The sequence below is a fragment of the Rhagoletis zephyria genome, unplaced genomic scaffold (assembly GCF_001687245.7).
Source record: "Rhagoletis zephyria isolate East Lansing unplaced genomic scaffold, Rhagoletis_zephyria_1.1 Rzeph_scaffold_01442, whole genome shotgun sequence".
Taxonomy (NCBI): Eukaryota; Metazoa; Arthropoda; class Insecta; order Diptera; family Tephritidae; genus Rhagoletis; species Rhagoletis zephyria.
In genome coordinates, this window is record NW_016158526.1 from 76507 (window position 1) to 82506 (window position 6000).

Sequence of the window (6000 nt, forward strand, 5' to 3'; positions counted from 1 at the left end):
TGGAACCTAATCCAGAAGTACGGGAACGCAAAAAACCACATTTCGTGCCCAGAATTTGAGAAATAGTTGATTCGCGTTGTTTTTGTTTTTGTCACTTAAATGCAAACACTTGGAAATTTAATTTCTGTTTCACAAACTTGATTTTAAGAATATAAAGATTGAAAATACATCCACTATTCCTTAAAAGCACTAAGTAAATGCAGGCAACCTGTAAACACAAAACAGCTGATATGCACTTTGACGCTTTATCCATTCTACTACAACTGTGGTATTAAAACTGTTTGTATATGCAGAGTTGCGAATCATTGTAACCAAATACATTGCATATTTCGAATATTTAATATAACAATGATCACCCTATTTTCCATTTTTAAAACCACAATAGTAACCAAGAACAAGCGAAGCATCAACTTTGTTTCTGATGCGCTGATTACTCTAGCGATGAGTTTGGATAACTTTTCGGATGCGTTTTGGGAAAGTATACATTGTCAAAATTTTTGTAGTTCGGCATTATGGAACATTATATATAACAAACGGGAGACATAAAATCAACAGATCCTTACGATTTGTGCTTTATAACTCATGCAATATACTCTTGTACACATGTATGTCTGTGTGTACATACTTATTATTCACTGCTGATGTACCCAAACCAGTTTTTCAGATTTTCCAAATTATTAGATGATTATTTTTTAGTCTTATATGTATACATACATATGTACATATATGCATATTTCTATTGTTTTTGTCAACAAAACTTAAGCAAAAGAAAATCCACTGAAAATAGTTAGGCAGCTACAAACATTGGCGCGTATTCATAGTCCAGCAACTAAGTCGAAACTAACAAAGTTGCAACTTAAATTTAAGTACCAACTTAAAATTTACCTCTATTCATAGTAGCATTTCAGATTTCTACTAAGTAGTTTCGACTTAGTTTACGATATAGCAAAACGAGTGTGAAAATGTATCGATTTTTCTTTACGATATTTTGGAAAAATTACATTTTTATTAAATAATATCAAGTTTGATCATCCGTTTATGTAATTTTTATTTTCATTGCATGATTATGCAAAAGAATAAGGTATCATTTTCTTGTTAATTGTGTGAAATAGCCAGAACAACCGCAGTGATGTGAAGTCGATGTTTATCGAAAGCATGCTGTGAAACATACAAATAGTAGATATCTAAATGTTATGCACAAATTTACTTTAAAAGAACTACCGTGAAACTGACTTATTATTTGAGAATTTATATAAATTATTCCAATTATAAAATTGTGATGTAGCTTTATTCGAATTGTAATACGCATTTAATTTCATCTTCCGATTAAAATGGATCGATCTTTGTAAATTTTAATTGGAGATTATTCAATATTATCAAAATCACCCTCTACCAACTTAATTTTTACATATTTCGTCTGTTTTCCCTTAATTTGATAAAATACTTCTTCCTAGTTACGACTTAGTTGCAGCTGCAGCCGAAACTAAATTTTAAGTTGGTACTTAGCCAGAAAAGTCGAAACTAAGGCGACTATGAATAGCTTTAGTTGTGACTTAGAATAGTTTCGACTTAGTTGAGTACTAAATATGACTATGAATATGCGCCATTGCCTTTCAAGGTCGCAAACGTAGCACAAGTAGAAACTCCGGGAGCAAGAGCAGAGCAATAGCAGGCAGAGCGGTAGCACATCAATAGCAATAGTGAAAATGTTTTGCTGCTATGCTCCGTCTTACTTCAGTTGTTTCTGTTACTGCTCCGGCTACAAATAGCAATTCGTTCGTTTTCTTCGTTTTGCTACCTCTTTCGTAGTGCAACGCGACTTAGCACGAATAAAACAAGAAAGATGATACTCATGGTTGCCACTCGCCAACATTTTTTTTACCAAAATGAGCACTTAATAAATTCAATATTTTTATGATTTGTCAATTTTTGAGAATTTATCAAGTATCAAGTTATAGCACAGAAGTTTAAATCTATTTTCTTGATAAATTTTCAAGATTGAAAATGCTATTGACAATTATAATAATTTTTTTATCAGAAAATATTTTTGTATCAATTAATTACTGCATGTGCCGTTATTCTCATTTTCGTTGTTGGTGTTTCCGACAGGGTTGGAATATGATGTATTGTGGAACGATTTTCCATCATCCCTTGTCAAATTTGGTTTGGAGGCAAACCGGTTTCGGCGTTGTGCCATTTTCAGTGTAATTTTTCGTTCGGAATGTGCCGATACTTGGACCTGCGACTTACGGAACAATAGCACCGGCACAAAAAAAAAAGTGGCGGGTGCTTTTAACCATGGTTGCCACTCGCCAACATTTTTTTCTACCAAAATCGCTTAAGAAAAGTTACCATATCTTCACTACCAAAATCTTCACTTCTTCACTGAGAAAAAAATATACTGAATAAAACTGCTATATTTCATAACAAATGTGTATATACTTAAAGCCCGTTTCTGTGACTTAATACATTCAATATTTTTATAATTTGTCAATTTTTGATTATTTATCAAGAACTCCCAGTTCTAGTACAGAAGTTTAAATCTATTTTCTTGATAAATTATCAAGATTGAAAATGCTATTGACAATTATAATAATTTTTTTATTAGAAAATATTTTTCTTACAATTGATTGTTGCATGTGCCGTTATTCTCATTTTCGTTGTTGGTGTTTCCGACAGGGTAGGAGTATGATGTAATGTGGAACGACTTTCTATCATCCCTTGTCAAATTTGGTTTGGAATGTGTCGATATTTGCGACTCACGGAATAATGGCACCGGCACACAAAAAAAGTTGCGAGTGCTTTTAACCGTCCGTTTGACTCGTAAAAAAATTTTTTTCTATTTTTTCGCTTTTTCATAATTTAGTGTACGTGTCAAACGGACCTCAGATTCAGTGGGTCGAAATACATGTCGGTAGGTGGGTCTAGTAAAAAGCACGCGACATTTTTTTTTGTGCCGGGGTAATCAAAACGATTTATGGACCTTACCGAAAATTGCCAGATGGCCAGTATTAAAGTGTGAGATGGTAGAATTCAAAATTTATCGCAAAAATTCGAAAGTTGTTTTAGAAGTGCAGCCCTTGATGCTGCCACTGTAATTCAAATATTTCCAGTATTCGAATATGAGATGACTCTAATTTTATCGAAGTAATTTTGTAGAAGTGTCAGTAGTACTGCCACTGAAACTCGAAGGTCTTTTATAATTATGCACATGCAAAACATAATTCATTTCTTTCTAGTAATGCAAATAGATATTTAGTTGCAAAAGCTACCAAAATGAAATAAAAGTTACCAAGTTACCAAACCGTTTAAAAGTTACCACTTTTGGTAGAAAGTTACCAATTGTGGCAACCATGATGCTACTACGTTTTGTGTTTCTGGCTTTGCTACTCATCTATTCACGTTGAGGGCAGTAGATAGGGATGAAACGATACCATGAAGGTATCGATACTTTTACTTGGAAGTAGTATCGTAAGATAGTATCGATACCCGAAAAATATCGGATCTAAAGTATCGATACCTACTCGTATCGGTACTTTTGGCTATGAAGGTATTCCGTATAAACTGGATTCAATTTAATTTTTTTTAAGTAATAAATTAATCATCCTCGGCGAATTCTGAGCTCCGAACAATAAAAATTTGTAATGTAGGAACTGAAAATAAATAAAACAACATAGCATAGCGAAACTATAGTATTTAGCAGAGATAATACCTTTAAAAAATTTAGAAGAAGTTAATGTCGTTTAACCTTAGACCCGTGAGTTGAGCACTCAGTGTCCATATTCATGTTTGATGTTGAAATTCATGGGAAGTTCAATTTGATTTTTCATCATAGGCAGATATGTCGTACCTTGGGTTATAAGTTGACAAAATATCTCTTATAGTAAAAAAGTAACGGTTTTATATGGTGAGTTCTTAGAAAGCTTAAATTTCCATACAACAGTATAGTTTTTTCTAAGATAACTATTTTTTTGTCATCCACGTTTTGTAGCCTTTTCTTCTTTGCTTCTAGTTTTCATTAACATTTTCAGCGCGGAGAATAATAGCATTACTCTGTACGTTGGGCCGTGTATACGCTGCACAGTGTTCTATTTTTGAAAAAAGGGGACACAATAACACGAGAAGAGATAATGAAATAACTAATATAATGACATTCAATAATATATGATTTAATTTTTTCCCCTTTTTTGCCATGAAACCAGTATGCAATGAAGTTTTTAAAAAGTTTTAAATTGTATTTAAAAAACCAACAATTTTACTTGTGAAAGTCATTTTAAAGGTATGATTAAATGAAAAATTACCCCGACGTCAAGACCGACCTTCAAATGAAAAATCTTTGGATTGTTATTCTTTTGACTTAAGAACAGCGTGCAATAAACTTAAAAACAAATTAAATGGAGTTTTTTGTTTTTTTTTTACGACCAAGGAATGGATTCCCTGATTCAAGAACACCAAAAATATTAGTTAAAAAATTTAATTGCTTTCAGGAAAAAATTAACATCTTAAATATTTGAAAATCGCTGGCGTTTAAAAAGCCATCATGCAATGGGTGATTTATATTATGGAGGAAAAAATTCCGAAAGAAAATCGCCTTGGTATCGGGTTTCGATACGAGTATTTTTTTCGACACCTACTCAGTACATGGTTCAAAAGTATCGATGCCAAAAATACTTGGTATCGAACGAAAAGTATCGAGAATGTACTTGTATTTACTCGTATCGTTTCATCCCTAGCACTAGAAGTAGCAGAGCAAAGTTTCCGTAGCTACTAAAGTCCAGCGCAAGTGTATTTTCCGCATTTCGTTCAATAAGTACTCTTTGCATTGTACTCTACTCCTAACACATTGTTACTCTTTTGCCGCATACATACACTACTTGGCGTTGAGAGAGTAAATACTTGACGTACTTGTTATTACTCCACCAAAGTAGGTACTCTGCTTTCTCTCATCGCGTACGAGATATTTGCTGCTGCCAAAAGGGAGTAGCAAATCTACTCTCTGTATACTTGTAGTACTGTAAGTACTTGCGAATTAAATTCAATTCTGGTTGTTAGCCTACTAGTTGATATCGTTTGCGGCGCTGGTCAGTGAAATTGAAAGAGTAAAAATAGAATATGGAAAGTGACGATGTAAGGAAATGTTTACGGCCTTATTTATAAAAAATAACGTAGATTTAGACAGTTGTTTAATGTGACATTTTCATAAAACTTTTGTATTCAAGCAGCTTTTTAAATCTATGTATGTACTTATATTTTTATGAAAGTATTATTTCTCGTTTCTAATTTTCTATAAAACTATTTGCAGTCATTAACCAACAAATAAGTTGTCAAAAATCAAAATTTTGAAAAGTGCCGATTTTCACATTCGATAGTTGGACATGGTAGCGACGAGATGTACGAGCATTTTTTCCATTAAGAGCTGCATACTGATTTAAGAAATTTTTTAGAGTAGCAAATTTATTTTCCATTTATTGTGCGTAATTTTATATAAATTTTTATTTTTTTCCTGAGAGCCTTTAAAAATAAAAAAGTTTCGAAATATGTACATATGTACATACATACGCAGCCATATAACTTGATTTCAAGAGAAACGCCTTTCTATTAATATCGTTGAATTATTTTAATATCTATCGCAAAATTTTATTCAGACAGGACCAAAAAGTAGAAAATAAATAATATAAAAAAAACTTTTTAATATACAACGCTTTTATAAATGGACTAAAAAGTAGAAAATAATACTTCTCAGTCCCATAGAATTTGTTTTGATAACTTTTGATTTTGAAATTTTAGCAAAAGTCATTATAAACAATCTATGAAATTGAAAATGAAAAGCGTGGGGCGCATGTAATACACTTGAATTGATATGAAAAGTAATATATGAATGTATGTATGTGGGTATATGAATAACGAACGCTTAAGATCGATTTCAAAGTTTTACTTTCGCTGTAGAAATTTTAGGTCTACGTTATGTAGTTTGACTATTGTCAATTAAATCGAATGCTT

The 6000-nt window shown here is 32.2% G+C and overlaps 1 protein-coding gene and 1 long non-coding RNA gene across 2 annotated transcripts in view; one reads left to right on the forward strand and one right to left on the reverse strand.

Moving 5' to 3' along the window:
- Nucleotides 1–6000, forward strand: part of LOC108364030 (neurogenic protein big brain-like) — a 48699-nt gene that overhangs the window by 36594 nt on the left and 6105 nt on the right. The window lies entirely within an intron of this gene.
- LOC108364029 (uncharacterized) lies at nt 263–423 on the reverse strand. Its single transcript, XR_001847689.1, has 2 exons — nt 390–423; nt 263–357 (listed from the first exon to the last, which is right to left on the reverse strand). It is a non-coding gene; the product is annotated as an uncharacterized LOC108364029 (long non-coding RNA).